Source organism: Mauremys reevesii, linkage group 11, assembly GCF_016161935.1.
Source record: "Mauremys reevesii isolate NIE-2019 linkage group 11, ASM1616193v1, whole genome shotgun sequence".
NCBI lineage: Eukaryota > Metazoa > Chordata > Testudines > Geoemydidae > Mauremys > Mauremys reevesii.
The window spans coordinates 38,594,100-38,610,009 of record NC_052633.1 but is presented as its reverse complement, the minus strand read 5'-3'; positions in this window follow the sequence as shown (position 1 = coordinate 38,610,009).

The window sequence follows — 15,910 nt, the reverse complement described above, 5'->3', positions numbered from 1 at the left end:
CATACACAAAACTAGTAATGCTAAATCATTCCACAATTAGAAATTACCTGTGGATATTTGTATAAAAAATTTAATTTTTTAAATTAAAATACACATTGCCTTTATATTACTAGTATATTTCTTACAGAAACTCAGTTGCTAATGTTTATTTTATGTTTAACAAATTCTTTCTGATAAAAGAAACTTGTCCTGTAAGTGGTGCTTAGATTTCACAGCTCACCAAGGTGTTATAACTAAAGCCAGCCTCCTCTATATGTAATTTTCAGCATGAATTAAAGTGAGAAATAGGAACTATACATGATGAACTATTTAATTTACTAGTCTACTTGAAAATCACTGGGTTTATATAAAAGGGGAAGGATTTACATGCTACATTTAGGTATTAATGCCAAATCCTACTGGCCTCACTCCCTGCAAGTAGTCTGATACAGAAGCCTTGTATATATGAGACACTTCAGCTTTCTGCAGCCCAGTATCACTCAGTGGCTCATGGGCTGTCCTCTTGTCACCACTGTTTGCAGAGGTGGATAGCTTGCCCCTTTGCACAGCTGCTACCTCCAGTAGAGCAGTCAGCGCCAGTTTGCTTTGCTAACTAAGGGCAGTAACTGAGCACCTTTTAATATCTCTTCCTCGTCTTTACCATAAGATAGCTACAGGCATGTGCACACAATTTCAAATTCCTTTTTATGAATAAAGGCTCCAAAGATAAACCATTAATGCACAGCAGTTATAATGCACCCTAGCTGGACTAATATCACTGTTCTATTTTTTATTTTAAAGGAAAATATCTGAAGAGCCTACACCCAGAAGTACATATATCCATAAAACCTTACAAAATAAATACAGGGATAGAGATTGGGACTTCTGGAGATCTGCTTTCACATAGGCTCGCCCTGGGTATTATAGTGATAATTAAAACAAAACATTTAGTTGTACTACATCAGGGACGTCAAACTTTGTGGCCTGAGGGCTGCATTCTGGTTCCAAAATTGTATGGAGGGCTGGTGAGGGGATGCATGGCCCAGCTCCTGCCCCCTAACCGACCCCTGCCCCCCTTGACCCCCTGTTCCCGACCCCCCTGCCTCCAGCTCTTTGCAGTACTACACCTGCGCCACCCAGGTCAGGCAGCTGCTCTGCCCAGCCACAGCACAGAGCACCAAGTCAGGCCCCGGCTCTGCAGCTGTGCTGCCCCAGGAGCTTGCAGCCCTGCCACCCAGAGTACTGTGCGATGAGTGGGAACAGCAGGGCAGGAGCTCAGGGGCCAGGCAGGAGGGTCCCAGGGGCTGTAGTTTGCCCACCTCTGTTTACTACATAATCAGTTATTTCAGCATCCTCATTACTGAGCACATACAACTTCAAGAAAGAACAAATAACAACTTACAATAGCTACTATAGGCACTAGGCTCACACAGTGTCTTTGGTTCAGTGATGTAATAGAACTCACAAAGACATTTGGCGTCCACTCTGCAATTCCTCTTTTAGGTGTTTTACCAGTCAATCCCCATTGCCTTCTGTAAAACTACAGGAAATTGTACTGAGATCCACTCCCCAGGTTGAGCCTGGCTTACCCCTGGCACCTCTATTTCCTGGATTTGACAGGTGCTCAAACTGACAGTTTTGTCCCCCTGACAGCACTCACTACTGAGTGGCCAGCCGCTTCCAGCTTCTAAGGGAGAAATGTATATACATGCAGGAATGTCTGCACTTAATGAAGCCTTTGCCAGTACCAAAACAGCTACTGAGCAAGGTTAACTTCCTGCCCTCCCTAAAGTGTGCTGAAACAGCAACTACTACTTTGCAGTCATTTAAGGCCAGGGTAGTCAATAGGCAGACCACAGGCCAAATCCGGAGTGCAGCTTGCCCCGTAAGAATCTCCTATTCATACTCAAATCTAGTTAGTATAGTAAGTTTGTGTTTTGTGTCTATTTGCTAGGTAATCTGCTTTGATCTGTTTGCCATCACTTACCAAAAAAATTGTCTGTAGTTAGTAAACTTGTTTTTACTTTATCTAAACCAGTGTGTGGGAATCATAACTCAGGGGCAAAAGGCTGTTCCATATTCCTCTCCACATTGATGTAGGGGGCAAATTGTATGAGTTTACATTGTACAGTTCCCTGTGCAGTGCAAGACAGTATAATTTTGGGTTTATACTCCAGAGAGGGTCCATGCCTGAGGAGCCGATAGTTGCCCTAGCAGTAGCCTTCCCATGCAGGGGCTGGTCAATGAGCCTGCATGTAACTGCACCTGGTTGTGTCCCTACCTGTATATATGCTGGTGAAAGTGCAGGCTGGAGAGGGCTTTGCAGCTTGTCACAGCAGTACAGCGTAAAAGGGAGCCCAGGCTGGTGGGGGCTCAGTGGTACCTCAGTTCCAGGTGGCACTAAGGGGAGAACCCATCACAACAGCAATGAAACATTTCAGCAGGTCTGGTATCCCAAACTATATAGTATCAAACAACAGACTCTGATTTACCCACATATCATATCATATATGATACCAAAACCATCAAATGCAAAGTTAGAAGCACTTAGAATTGCTAAGACTATTAAAGAAAGCTGCAAAAAGCAAAGAAAACAGTAGCTACTTTATTTTCCCAATGCTGCAGCTATCCCAGGAACCATAAGCAAAGCATCAGACCTAAAATACTACAGACCTGTGGAGCAGCTAGAGCTACAATGTGATGCCTCAGAGAGAGGCCTAGGAGCAACACTGATGCAAAGTCAGCAGTGTTACCTGTCAGCGCTGTGTTCTTGGGGAACTAGGGCGCAGTACCAGCCTGTCTGACTCATGAAAGACCTCCCCGCCGCCTCTGCTTGAACCAAAACCGATCAGAAGACAGACTTACAAAAAAGCAATGAAAAGGCAGTGGAAGACACACCTAAACTCCTGGAACAAGGGTGACAGGATTAAGAAAACTCCCCTAGCCTCATCTGCATCGAATATGGGACAGGGAGACATTAGCATACAGAATGGAGAACAGAGATTCCAAGGCAATAACTGCATGGAACTCTGGGACCAGAAAAGCAGGGAAGCACTGCATGATGAGGGATCTGCTCCAGAAGTTAATGAACCCATGCCTGCACACACACACAGCTCAGTAGTTATCAGACCAATTCTAGTAATAAATCCTTTATTGGTATCCAAAATAGTGAAGGTCCCTAACTGCATTGTGGGCTCCCTCCAAAGAACAACACCCATAGCCAGGAATGATCAGTTCCTACTGTCTAGCCTGAATAAAACAACTTCAGTATACTCCATAGAGCCATCAGTTTACCCATAAACAAATCTAGTGTTCTCCCTTGAACCATTCTTGTTTCCCTACAAAAACCCCTTCCCATGCTCAAGTGTTCTGATGCTTGGATCCAAAGTCTGCATCAGTTCCATTGGGACTTCATCTTCTCCTGACTGATCGTGCTGGGGGCTCTGCCTGTCCAGCACTCCGGAATTGCGGCTACCACCACCACCACCACCTGGGACCCCCGACTGATTCAAGCTTCATGGAATGGTGAGAACCCAGCTCTCTCTCTAGGTGTAGCCTTCTGACTCTGACTTGTGTGATCAGTTATAGTTTTCTAAACCTGACCACCACCCCCATCCAACCTCCTCTCTCCTTCCTGCGTTTTTGCTAAAGCCTATTTAACTTCCTTGACTATTTAATATTTTGAATAAAGGAAGTGTTTGTAAAAGGTTCAACCCTCACTCCCTTCAATTACTGTGAACTCTTAACCCCTTGAACATCCATTTATCTCACATTTGACTGTCAATAAAACCAGAGAAGAAAAGAATGTTAAGTCTAACAAGCAGAAAAAAAACCTTAACTTTTAAATAAACTTTGCAGCCTTCATTATACATCATAAATACATAAAAGGGCCACAAGCCAAACCTGTTATGGGGAAAGCAACAGACGGTTAATAAAGTGGCACAAGTCATTTTGTCTGTCTTTACATCCACCCATACCATTCCATGTGTGGGGGCTGGATATTCCCTCTCTGGAGGGTCACCAATTTTGAGGAGAAAAAACAGGAGCATTAAGTCACTGTCACAAAACAATTTTATGCAAGTTAGTTAATGAACTCATTTGCTTTGGGGTACTTTTTTTTTTTAAATGGCTTTAGGGCTGGAGAAAGCAATCTCTGGCCAGAACTGGCAAATTAACTATGAAAGGGCACCAGTAGACAGGGCCGGCTTTAGGAAGTGCAGGGCCCAATTCAAACAGTTTCGACGGGGCCCTGGCAGGGATGACTTTAAAAAAAAAAAAACAGCACACGTAAAAAAACACGTGGGGCTTGTATTCACCGGGCGGTGCTCTGAGACTTTGGCGGCACTTTGGCGGTGGGTTCTTCACTCACTCCAGGTCTTCAGCAGCACTGAAGGACCCGCTGCCGAAGTATCGCCGAAGACCCAGAGTAAGCGAAGGACCCACGGCCGAAGTGCCGCAGAAGACCCAAAGCGCCGTCAGGTGTGTAAAAATTAAAAAGGCGCCTCCAGGCAGGGAAGGGATTCTCACAGCGCAGGGCCCTCTTAGGCGCAGAGCCCCATTCGGGGGAATTGGTGGACTAGGCCTAAACCAGGCCCTACTTAAGGGTAGGGCACTTGGAGCTAGGGTTAGGGATCCTATGGGTAGGGGTTTCCATCCTAGGGTTAGGGTGCATAAGGGTAGGGCACTTGGAGCTAGGGTTAGGGTTCCTAAGGGTATGGCTTCCCGCCCTAGAGTTAGGATTCCAATGCGCAGGGAACTTGGAGCTTCAGTTAAGGTTCCTATGGGTAGGGAGCCCACCCTAGGGTTAGGCTTCTTAAGTAAAGGGTACTTGGAGCTAGGGTTAGGGTTCCTGCGGGTAGGGCATCTCGCCCTAGAGTTAGGGTTCCGAAGGGTAGAGCAATTGGAGCTAGGGTTAGGGTTCCTGAATGTAGGGCACTTGGGGCTAGAGTTAGGGTTCCTATGTGTAGGGATTCCGCCCTAGGGCTAGGGTTCCACTGGGTAGGGCTTTCAGCCCTGCGGTTAGGGTTCCTAAGTGTAGGGCACTTGGGGATAGGGTTAGAGTTCCTATAGGCAGGTCTCCCCGAGCTAGGGTTAGGGTTTCTATCGGCAGGGCACCCGGAGCTAGGGATAGGGTTGCTATGGGCAGGGCACCCGGAGCTAGGGTTAGGGTTCTTATGGGCAGGGCACCTGGAAGTAGGGTTAGAGTTCCTATTGGAAGGGGACCCCGAGCTAGGGTTAGGGTTCCTATAGGCAGGTCTCCCGGAGCTAGGGTTAGGGTTCCTACGGGAAGGTCTCCCGGATTAGGGTTAGGGTTCCTATGGGCATGTCTCCCGGAGCTAGCGTTAGGGTTCCTATAGGCAGGGCACCTCAAGCTAGGGCTAGGTTCCCATGGGCAGGGCACCCCGAACTAGGGTTAAGGTACCTATAGGGAGGGCACCCGGATCTAGGCTTAGGCTTCCTATGAGCAGGGCACCCCGAGTAAGGGTTTGGGTTCCTATGGGCAGGGCACCCAGAGCTAGGGTTCAGGTTCCTGTGGGCAGGGCAAACGGAGCTGGGGTTACGGTACCTGTGGGCAGGGCACCCGGAGCTAGGGTTAGGGTTTCCTATGGGCAGGGCACCCGGAGATAGGGTTAGGGTTCCTATGGGCAGGGCACCCGGAAATAGGGATAGGATTCCTACGGGTACGGCACCCTGACCTAGGGTTAGGTTTCCTATGGGCAGGGAACCTGGAGCTAGGGTTAGGGTTCCTCTGGGCTGGGCACCCGCAGCTAGGCTTAGGGTTCCTATGGGCAGGTCACCCCGAGCTAGGGTTAGGGTTCCTATTGGCAGGGGACTTGGAGCTAGGGTTAGGGTCCTTATGGGCAGGTCACCAGTAGCTAGGGTTAGGGTTCCTATTGACAGGGCACCCCGAGCTAGGGGTACGGTTCCTCTGGGCTGGGCACCCTGAGCTAGGGTTAGGGTTCCTATGGGAATGTCTCCCCGAGCTAGGTTTAGGATTCCTACGGGCAGGGCACCCAGAGCAAGGGTTAGGGTTCCTACGGGCAGGGCACCTCAAGCTAGGGTTAGGGTTCCTATGGGCAGGACTCACCGAGTGAGGGTTAGGGTTCCTATGGGCAGGGGACTTCGAGCTAGGGTTAGGGTTCCTAAGGGGAGGTCACCCCGAGCGACGGTTAGGGTTCCTATGGGCAGGTCACCCCGAGCTAGGATTAGGGTTCCTATGGGCAGGTCTACCCGAGCTAGGGTTCGGTTCCTATGGGCAGGGCACCGCGAGCTAGGGTTAGGGTTCCTATGGGCAGGGCACCCTGAGCTAGGGTTAGGGTTCCTATGGGCAGGTGTCCCGGAGCTAGGGTTAGGATCCCTATGGGTATGTCTCCCCGAGCTAGTGTTAGGATTCCTACGGGCAGGGCACCAGGATCTAGGGTTAGGGTTCCCACGGGCAGAGCACCTCGAGCTAGGGTTCGGTTCCTATGGGCAGGGCACCGCGAGCTAGGGTTAAGGTTCCTATGGGCAGGGCACCCTGAGCTAGGGTTAGGGTTCCTATGGGCAGGGCACCCTTAGCTAGGGTTAGGGTTCCTATGGGAATGTCTCCCCGAGCTAGGTTTAGGATTCCTACGGCCAGGGCACCTCGAGCTAGGGATAGGGTTCCTGTGGGCAGGTCTCCCCGAGCTAGGGTTAGGATTCCTATGGGCAGGGCACCCCGACCTAGGGTTTGGATTCCCATGGCCCGTACACCCAGAGCTAGGGTTAGGGTTTCTATGGGCAGGTCTCCCCGAGCTAGGGTGAGGATTCCTATGGGCAGGTCTCCGGGAACTAGGGTTACGGTTCCTATGGGCAGGGGACTTGGAGATAGGGTTAGGGTTCCTACGGGCAGGGCACCCGTAGGTAGGGTTCGGGTTCCTATGGGCAGGGCACCCAGAGATTGGGTGAGGGTTCCTATGGGCAGGGAACCCGCACTTAGAGTTAGGGTTTCTATGGGCAGGTCTCCCAGAGCTAGGGTTAGGGTTCCGACGGGCAGGGCACCTCGAGCTAGGCTTAGGGTTCCTACGGGCAGAGCACTCTGAACTAGGGGTAGGGTTCCTACGGGCAGGTCTCCCTGAGCTAGGGTTACGGTTCCTATGGGCAGGTCATCTCGATTTAGGGTTAGAGTTCTTAAAGGCAAGTCTCCCGGAGCTACGGTTAGGGTTCCTATAGGCAGATCTCCCAGAGCTAGGGTTAGGGTTCCTATGGGCAAGGAACCCCGAGCTAGGGTTACGGTTCCTATGGGCAGGTCTCCCCGAGCTATGGTTAGGTTTTCTATGGGCAGGGCACCCGAGCTAGGGTTAGGGTTTCTTTGGGCAGGGCATCCTGAGCTAGGGTGAGGGTTCCTATGGGCAGGGCACCCCGAGCTAGGGTTAGGGTTTCTATAGGCAGGTCTCCCGGAGCTAGGGTTAGGGTTCCTATGGGCAGGGCACCCCGAGCTAAGGTTAGGATTCCTATGGGCAGGGCACCCCAAGCTAGGGTTAGGATTCCTATGGGCAGGTCACTCTTGAACTAGGGTTAGGCTTCCTGTCGGCAGGTCACCCCAAGCTAGGGTTAGGGTTCCTATGGGCAGGTCTCCCAGAGCTAGGGTTAGGCTTCCTATGGGCAGGTCTCCCGGAGCTAGAGTTTGGATTCCTTTGGGCAGGGTACCCCGAGCTAGGGTTAGGATTCCTATGGGCAGGGCACCCCGAGCTAGGGTTAGGGATCCTATGGGCAGGGCACCCAGACATAGAGGCAAGGTTCCTATGGGCAGGTCTCCCAGAGCTAGGGTTAAGGTTCAAATGGGCAGGTCTCCCGGACCTAGGGTTAGGGTTTCTATGGGCAGGGCACTCGAACGTAGGGTTAGGCTTCCTATGGGCACGTCTCCCGGAGCTAGAGTTTGGATTCCTTTGGGCAGGGTACCCCAAGCTAGGGTTAGTGTTCCTATGGGCAGGGCACCCCGAGCTAGGGTTAGGGTTCCTATGGGCAGGACACCCAGAGGTAGGGTTAGGGTTCCTATGGGCAGGGGACCCGGACGTAGAATTAGGGTTCCTATGGGCAGGTCTCCGAGAGCTAGGGTTAGGGTTCCTATGGGTAGGTCTCCCCGAGCTATGGTTAGGGTTCCTACGGGCAGGTCTCCCAGAGCAAGGGTTAGGGTTCCTATGGGTAGGGCACCCCGAGCTAGGGTTAGGGGTCCTATGGGCAGGGCACTCGGAAGTATCGTTAAGGTTCCTCTGGGCAGGGAACCTCGAGCTAGGGTTAGGGTTCCTATGGGCAGGGCACCCCGAGCTAGGTTTAGGGTTCCTATGGGCAGGGCACCCCAAACTAGGGTCAGGGTTCCTACGGGCAGGGCACCCAGTGATAGGGTTAGGGTTCCTATGGGCAGGGTACCCTGAGCTAGGGTTAGCGTTCCTATAGGCAGCTTTCCCGGAGCTAGAGTTAGGGTACGTATGGGCAGGGCACCTTGAACTAGGGTTAGGGTTCCTATGGGCAGGGCATCCGGATGTAGGGTTCGGGTTCCAATGGGAAGGGCACCCCGAGCTAGGGTTACGGTTCCTATGTGCAGGGCACCTGGAGCTACTATTAGGGAGCCTATAGGCAGATCTCCCAAAGCTAGGGTTAGGGTTCCTATGGGCAGGTCACCCTGAGCTAGGGTTAGGATTCCTATGGGCAGGCCCCCCACAGCTAGGGTTAGGGTTCCTATGGGCTGGGCACCCCGAGCTAGGGTTAGGGTTCATACGGGAGGTCTCCCCTAGCTAGGGTTAGGGTTCCTACGGGCAGGGCGCCTGGAGCTAGGATTAAGGTTCCTACGGGCAGGTCACCCTGAGCTAGGGTTAGGGGTTCTACTTGCAGGGCGCCCGGCGCTAGGGTTAGCGGTTGCTATGGGTAGGGCGCCTGGAGAAAGGGTTAGGATTCCTATGGGCAGAGTACCTCAAGCTATGGTTAGGGTTCCTATGGGCAGGGCGCCCGGATCTAGGGTTCGTGTTCCTGTGGGCAGGGTACTTGGAGCTAGGGTCAGGGTCCCAAAGTATAGGACACCCCGAGCTAGGGTTAGGGTTCCTATGGGCAGGTCTCCCCTTGGTAGGGTTAGGGTTCCTCTGGGCAAGGAACCCCGAGCTAGGGTTAGGGTTCCTATGGGCATGTCTCCTCGAGCTAGGGTTAGGGGTCCTACGGGCAGGGAATCCCAAGCCAGGGTTAGGGGTCCTACGGGAGGTCTCCCTGATCTAGGGTTAGGGTTCCTATGGGCAGGGCGCCCCAAACTAGGGTCAGGGTTCCTACGGGCAGGGCGCCCAGGGATAGGGTTAGGGGACCTATGGGCAGGGCGCCCAGGGATAGGGTTAGGGGTCCTACGGGCATGGCGCCTCGAACTAGGGTTAGGGGTCCTATGAGCAGGGCACCTGGAAGTAGGGTTAGGGGTTCTACGGGCAGGGCGCCCGGCACTAGGGTTAGGGTTCCTATGGGCAGGGTACTTGGAGCTAGGGTTAGGATTCCAAAGTATAGGACACCCCGAACTAGGGTTAGGGTTCCTATGGGCAAGTCTCCTCGAGCTAGGGTTAGGGTTCCTATTGGCAGCACACCCGGAGCTAGAGTTAGGGTTCCTATGGGGAGGGCACCCGGAGCTAGGGTTAGGGTTTCTATGGGCAGGTCTCGCCGAGCTAGGGTTAGGGTTCCCACGGGCAGGGCGCCCCGAGATAGGGTTAGGGGTCCTATGGGCAGGGCACCCGGAAGTAGGGTTAGGGGTTCTACGGGCAGGGCGCCCGGCTCTGTAGGGATATTAAGGAAAGGGTTATATTAGACATGGTTTATATGAAAAATGATTTATTGTTAGAAATGATTGACTGTGAATTGATACTTTATAACTGAAGGTTTATATTAGAAGTAAATGTGATTCCCAAGATTTAGCCTCTAACCTGCAAGCTACCAGCTGTGTCTGTGTGAAGCCTGCTCAAAGAAATACTTTGTATAAAACTTGTTAAAAGTCAATTGACTCTAAGTGCCTGTTCTCTAAGTGAAACTTTGTAGTCACTACTTTACTTTGTAACAGCAGCTGTAAGCTGTTAATTGGTTAATTGACATGAATTGACTCTAAGTGTCTGTTCTCTAAATTGGTAACACCCCGAAAAGGTAAAGAGACAGTGAAATAGATGTGATTGAGATAGAGAATGTATGTGAATGAGTGCCTAGTTTAAATAATGAATGAATCGTTAGGGAGTTACCAGCAGTGGGATCAACCAGATGACCCCCGGAGGGCAAACTGGAATCCATCGCACTACGCCTCAAAGGAGGGAAAAACAAACATCTGATAACATGGAGCCAGCCACGGGGCCAGGCCAGGCCGGAGCTGAGGGGCCGTGTCCAGAGCTGGGCATCCGGGTAGGTGGGGGCACGGCGGGGCCAGGGGTGCGGGGCCGGGGATGCGGCCGGGCCGGGACGCGGGCCGGGGTGCCGGGCCGGTGGCAGTCGGGGCGGGCGGGGACCCGGGTGGGGCGCGGCCGGGTGGCTGGGAGGGCGAGGCCGGGAACGCGGGGCCCGGGGCGGTGGCCGGGAGGGTCGGGGACGTGGGGCCGGGCAGGGTCGCGGCCGGAACGCGGGCGGGGGCCGGGCCGGTGGCCGGGGGGGGTCGGGGACATGGGGCCGGGCAGGGGCACCGCCGGGGGGGCGGGCTGTGGCCGGGGAGGGTGGGGGCCGCGGGGCCGGGGAGGGTTGGGGCCGGGCAGGGGACCCGGGGACGGGGGGGGCCGCGGCCGGGGAGGGTCGTGGATGCGGGGTCGGGCAGGGTCGCGGCAGGGAACGCGGGGCTGGGAACACGGGGACGGGTGGCCAGCCAGGGTCGCGGCCGGGAACGCGGGGACGGGGACGGGGGGAGGCGCGGGGTTTGGAAAGGGGGATATTTGTGTATATTCCAACTCGCAGGGCCAGAATGCCATGGCAAAGTGGCTGGGAATTCCTGCATCTGCCTCAGACCTCCAGGCCACAGTGGCTGGGAATTTTAAATGATTTTTTTTTCACCTCTTAATTAGCATTTGTGCAGCCCCAAGTACCAAACACACAGTGGCAGAGACTAAGCAGGGTCTGCCATGTGGAAGCACTGTGCTAATTTATTTCTAAGCTTCTATCTTTCAGGCTCTAAAACCAGAACATCAGAAGAGCTGGTACCAGCTGAAGAGTTATAAAATACCATGGTTATAGTGTCGCGACAAAGTCTGTGTTCAGTGTTCTGTGTTGCATGTTCTGTGTCTGTCTCTAGTGGTGTCCTGTGCTAGCATTGGGTCCAGAAAAAAAAATACTACACTAGACAGAGCAAATGTATTTTCCTCTCTCTACTTCCCCCATGTCCATCCAACTTATCAATCACCACTTGTGTCCAAAAAACTTTGGTCCCCAGTGCATCAGGTTTATTTTTTGTTAGGTTTTATTAATACATTTGTTTTGTTAGTTACATTTGCTTGTATTGTTAATTCCACACTTCTCTATGCACTTTGGTTCTACTTCCCCAAGTTCTAAAGGGTAGTTCTTGGGCCCCCATAACCTGTAAGACCTTGGCCCCATCTTTCAGGTCCCCAAAAACCTCTTAAGTACAACTGTTAAAAATAGGGAATTCTGCAACATTTTAGCAAATAAATGTTAGTTTAAGTCCAAATCAGCTTAACCTTGCATGACAACTGTGGTCCTCCAACAAAATCTTATTTGTTGTGTGTGCTTAAGGAGGTCCTGACCTCAGTAACTTTTATTGTTTGATGGCTATTGCAGCATCAAACTTGGGCCTCATCTTGTGTGTCAATGTACCCAATTATTGTAATGGTTATGGTTTTATTGTATTCCCAATTATAACTATAATTGTTTGTTTGGATTTGTGTTTAGGGTATATCTGGTGTTTAGTCAATTGTAATGGTTTTAGTTATATTCACCTGGTTATACTTGTTTGGTTTGTTTACAACAGATCACCTGTGCCCTACCATAACAACTACTGTAATGATCATAGATCAAGGGGCAGAGTGTTAGCAGCCCCCCAGTAGATGAATGTAAATGCAATGTCAGTACTGTTTTTACTACAAATTACAACCAACCACTGGTATAATATATTCTCTGGATGGTCCCCAACCACCACTGGCATCCTATCAGTAATGCTACATCCCTTGATAGTTGTCTTGGTATTGAATTTTATTTGTATTATTGGAATGTTTAGCATGTGCTTTTGGATAAAAAGGATGTACAATAGATAGGGCTCACAAACCCATATTGCCTCACAGTACCTTCTTTTAAACAGGTTACATAGAAAGTGACACTAACGATCATGTGTATATCGTAGTGTCAAAAGGGGGATTATGTAGGGATATTAAGGAAAGGTTTATTTTAGACATGGTTTATATGAAAAATGATTTATTGTTAGAAATGATTTATTGTGAATTGATACTTTATAACTGAAGGTTTATATTAGAAGTAAATGTGATTCCCAAGATTTAGCCTCTAACCTGCAAGCTACCAGCTGTGTCTGTGTGAAGCCTGCTCAAAGAAATACTTTGTATAAAACTTGTTAAAAGTCAATTGACTCTAAGTGCCTGTTCTCTAAGTGAAACTTTGTAGTCACTACTTTACTTTGTAACAGCAGCTGTAAGCTGTTAATTGGTTAATTGACATGAATTGACTCTAAGTGTCTGTTCTCTAAATTGGTAACACCCCGAAAAGGTAAAGAGACAGTGAAATAGATGTGATTGAGATAGAGAATGTATGTGAATGAGTGCCTAGTTTAAATAATGAATGAATGGTTAGGGAGTTACCAGCCTGAAGAATTCAGTGTCCGCTGAAGAAGGTGTCAAGTGGGATCAACCAGATGACACCCCCCCCCCAGGGCAAACTGGAATCGACCCCACTATACCTCAAAGGAAGGAAAAACAAACATCTGATAACATGGAGCCGGCCACCTGCTGATTGATTTAGCAACAGCAGAATGAAGCAGCTCTCATGGACTGACATAGGAATAAATTCCTATAAAACTGGACTCTAAAGACTGAGGACTTTGAGTCTATGGTTCTGCTGCCAGCCTCAAGGAGCATCAGGTGCACCTGACCTGGACTTGGCTCCACTCTTGTGTACAGGATACCTGGCCAGTATTCTGTCACAAGCAACTTTAGGCTGGTAACTATAATATCGACACAGAACTTGTATGAATGATTGTGTGAATAAATATATATAAGTAATCATAGGAATAAGTAGCCAAACAACGTTGTTTGCTATTATCTTTTATTTTATTACAGTATTTACAGTTAGGGTTCCTACGGGCAGGGCTTCCCGCCCTAGTATTAGGGTTCCTATGGGTAGGGCACTTGGAGCTAGGTTTAGAGTTCCTAGGGGTAGGATTCCTAAGGGCAGAGCACTTGGAGCTAGGGTTACTATGGGTAGAGCTTCTCGGCCTAGAGTTAGGGTTCCTAAGCGTAGGGCACTTGGAGTTGGTGTTAGGGTTCCTATGGGTAGCGCACTTGGAGCTCGGGTTAGGGTTCTTAAGGGTAGGGCTTCCCCTCCGAGGGTTATGGTTCCTATGGGTAGGGGCAGTGGTGAGCTGCAGCCCGTTCGCACCGGTTCATGCGAACCGGTTGTTAAATTTAGAAGCCCTTTTAGAACCGGTTGTTCCCCATGGGACAAACTGGTTCTAAAAGGGCATTTAAATTTAACAAGCGCTCCCTGCTGCCCGGCCCCAGCTCACCTCAGCTCTGCCTCCACCTCCTGACATGAATGCTCCTCCTTGCTTCTCCTTCCCCTCTGCTTCCCGCGAATCAGCTGTTGGCACGGGAAGCCTGGGAGGGCTGAGAAGCAAGCAGGCTTCCCCGGCCCAGGAAGACGACGCTGAGGTAGGAAACTAAGGGGGGGCGTGTGCCCCGGCCGGTCTCCATCCACGACCCGTCTCCATCCGCGACCCCCCCTGACCCCGCGACCCCCCCCGTCCCCGCGTTCCCGGCCGCCCGTCCCCTGCACCCCCCCTGTCCCCAGCCCCGCCCCTGCCCGGCCCCGCATCCCCGACCCTCCCCGGCCGCGGCCCCACCCCGTCCCGGGTCTCGCCCGGCCCCAACCCTCCCGGCCACCGGCCCGGCCCCGGCCCTGCGTCCCGGCCGCGCCCCTGTCTGGCCCCGCGTTCCCGGCCGTGCCCCCTCCCGGGTCCCCGCCCGGCCCCGACTGCCACTGGCCCGGCACCCCCGGCCACGCGTCCCCGGCCCGGCCGCATCCCCGGCCCCACGTCCCTGGCCCTGCCGTGCCCCACCTACCCGGATGCCCAGCTCTGGACACGGCCCCCCAGCTCCGGCCCGGCCTGGCCCCGTGGCTCCAGCCGCCCCTGCTGTTTTGCCACGGGGCCGGGCTCCGGCAGCACGGGTCTGGGCGTGGCGGCGGCCCCGGCTGCCCGGCTCCAGCTCTGGCTGCGGCCCTCCCTGGCTCCACCCGGCCAGCCGCCTGGCTCCGGCCGCCGGGCTCCCGCCACATCCTCCAGCTCCGGCTGTGCGACTCCTGTCCCGGCCCCGCGTCCCCGGGCTCCCGGCTCCAGCAGCGGCCGGACTGTAGCGCCGCCAGCCACGTCCAGGCAGCGTGGTCAGGGGGCAGGGAGGGGGTGTTGGAGAGAGGTAGGGAGTTTGGGGTGGGGGGCCAGAGGGCAGGGAACAGGGGGATTGAATAGGGGCAAGGGTCCTGGTAGGGCAGTCAGAAAGGATCAGGGGTTGGATGGGGCGGTGGGAGGCAGTCAGGGGCAAGGGTTCCAGGGGCAGTCAGGGGACAGAGAGAAGGGGTGGTTGGATGGGGCAGGGGTTCTGGGGGGCCATCAGGAATGAGAGGAGGGATTGGATGGGGCAGCGGAGGGTACTCTGGTTACCGGGATGGGGGGGGGGGGGGGCATCAAGGAACGTGGGGGGTTGGTTGGGGCAGGAGTCCGGGGGGGGGGCATGATCCCTCCTGGGATGAGGAGAGAACCGGTTGTTATGATTTTGGCAGCTCATCACTGGGTAGGGGTTTCCACCCTAGGGTTAGGGTTCCTAAGGGGAGGGCACTTGGAGCTAGGGTTAGGGTTTCTATGGGTAGGGCACTTGGAGCTAGGGTTATGGTTCCTAGGGGTAGGGCTTTCTGCCCTAGGGTTAGGGTTGCTAAGTGTAGGGCACTTGGAGCTAGGGTTTGGGATCCTATGGGTAGGGCTTCCCATCCTAGGGTTAGGGTTTCTAGGGTTAGGGCACTTGGAGCTAGGGTTAGGGTTCCTATGCATAGGGCGCCCCGCCCAAAGCTTAGGGTTCCTATGTGTAGGGCTTCTTGCCCTAGGGTGAGGATTCCTAAGTGTAGGGCACTTGCAGCTAGGGTTAGGGTTCCTACGGGTAGGGCTTCCCTTCCTAGGGTTAGGGTTCCTAAGGGCAGGGTCAGCTTTAGGAAGTGCGGGGCCCAATTTAAACAGTTTTGACAGGGCCCTGGCAGGGATGACTTAAAAAACAAAACAAAAACCCCCATGTAAAAAAAAAAAACATGTGGGGCTTGTATTCACCGGGCGGTGCTCTGAGTTTTTGGCGGCACTTCGGCGGTGGGTCCTTCACTTGCTCCAGGTCTTCAGAAGCACTGAAGGACCCGCTGCCGAAGTGTCGCCCAAACCCAGAGTAAGCGAAGGACCCACCACTTAAGTGCCGTTGAAGACCCGGAGAGAGTGAAGGACCTGCCGCTGAAGTGCCGCTGAGGACCCAAAGCTCCGCCAGGTGAGTAAAAATTAAAAAGGCGCCTCTAGCCAGGGAAGGGAGTCTCACTGGGCACGGGGCCCTCTTAGGCGTGGGACCCGATTCGGGGGAATTGGTGGAATAGGCCTAAAGCCGGCCCTGCCAGTAGGGCAAACCAGGGCCGCCCAGAGGATTCAGGGGGCCTGGGTTAAAGCAATTTCGGGGGCCCCTTCCATAAAAAAATTGCAATACTATATTCTTGT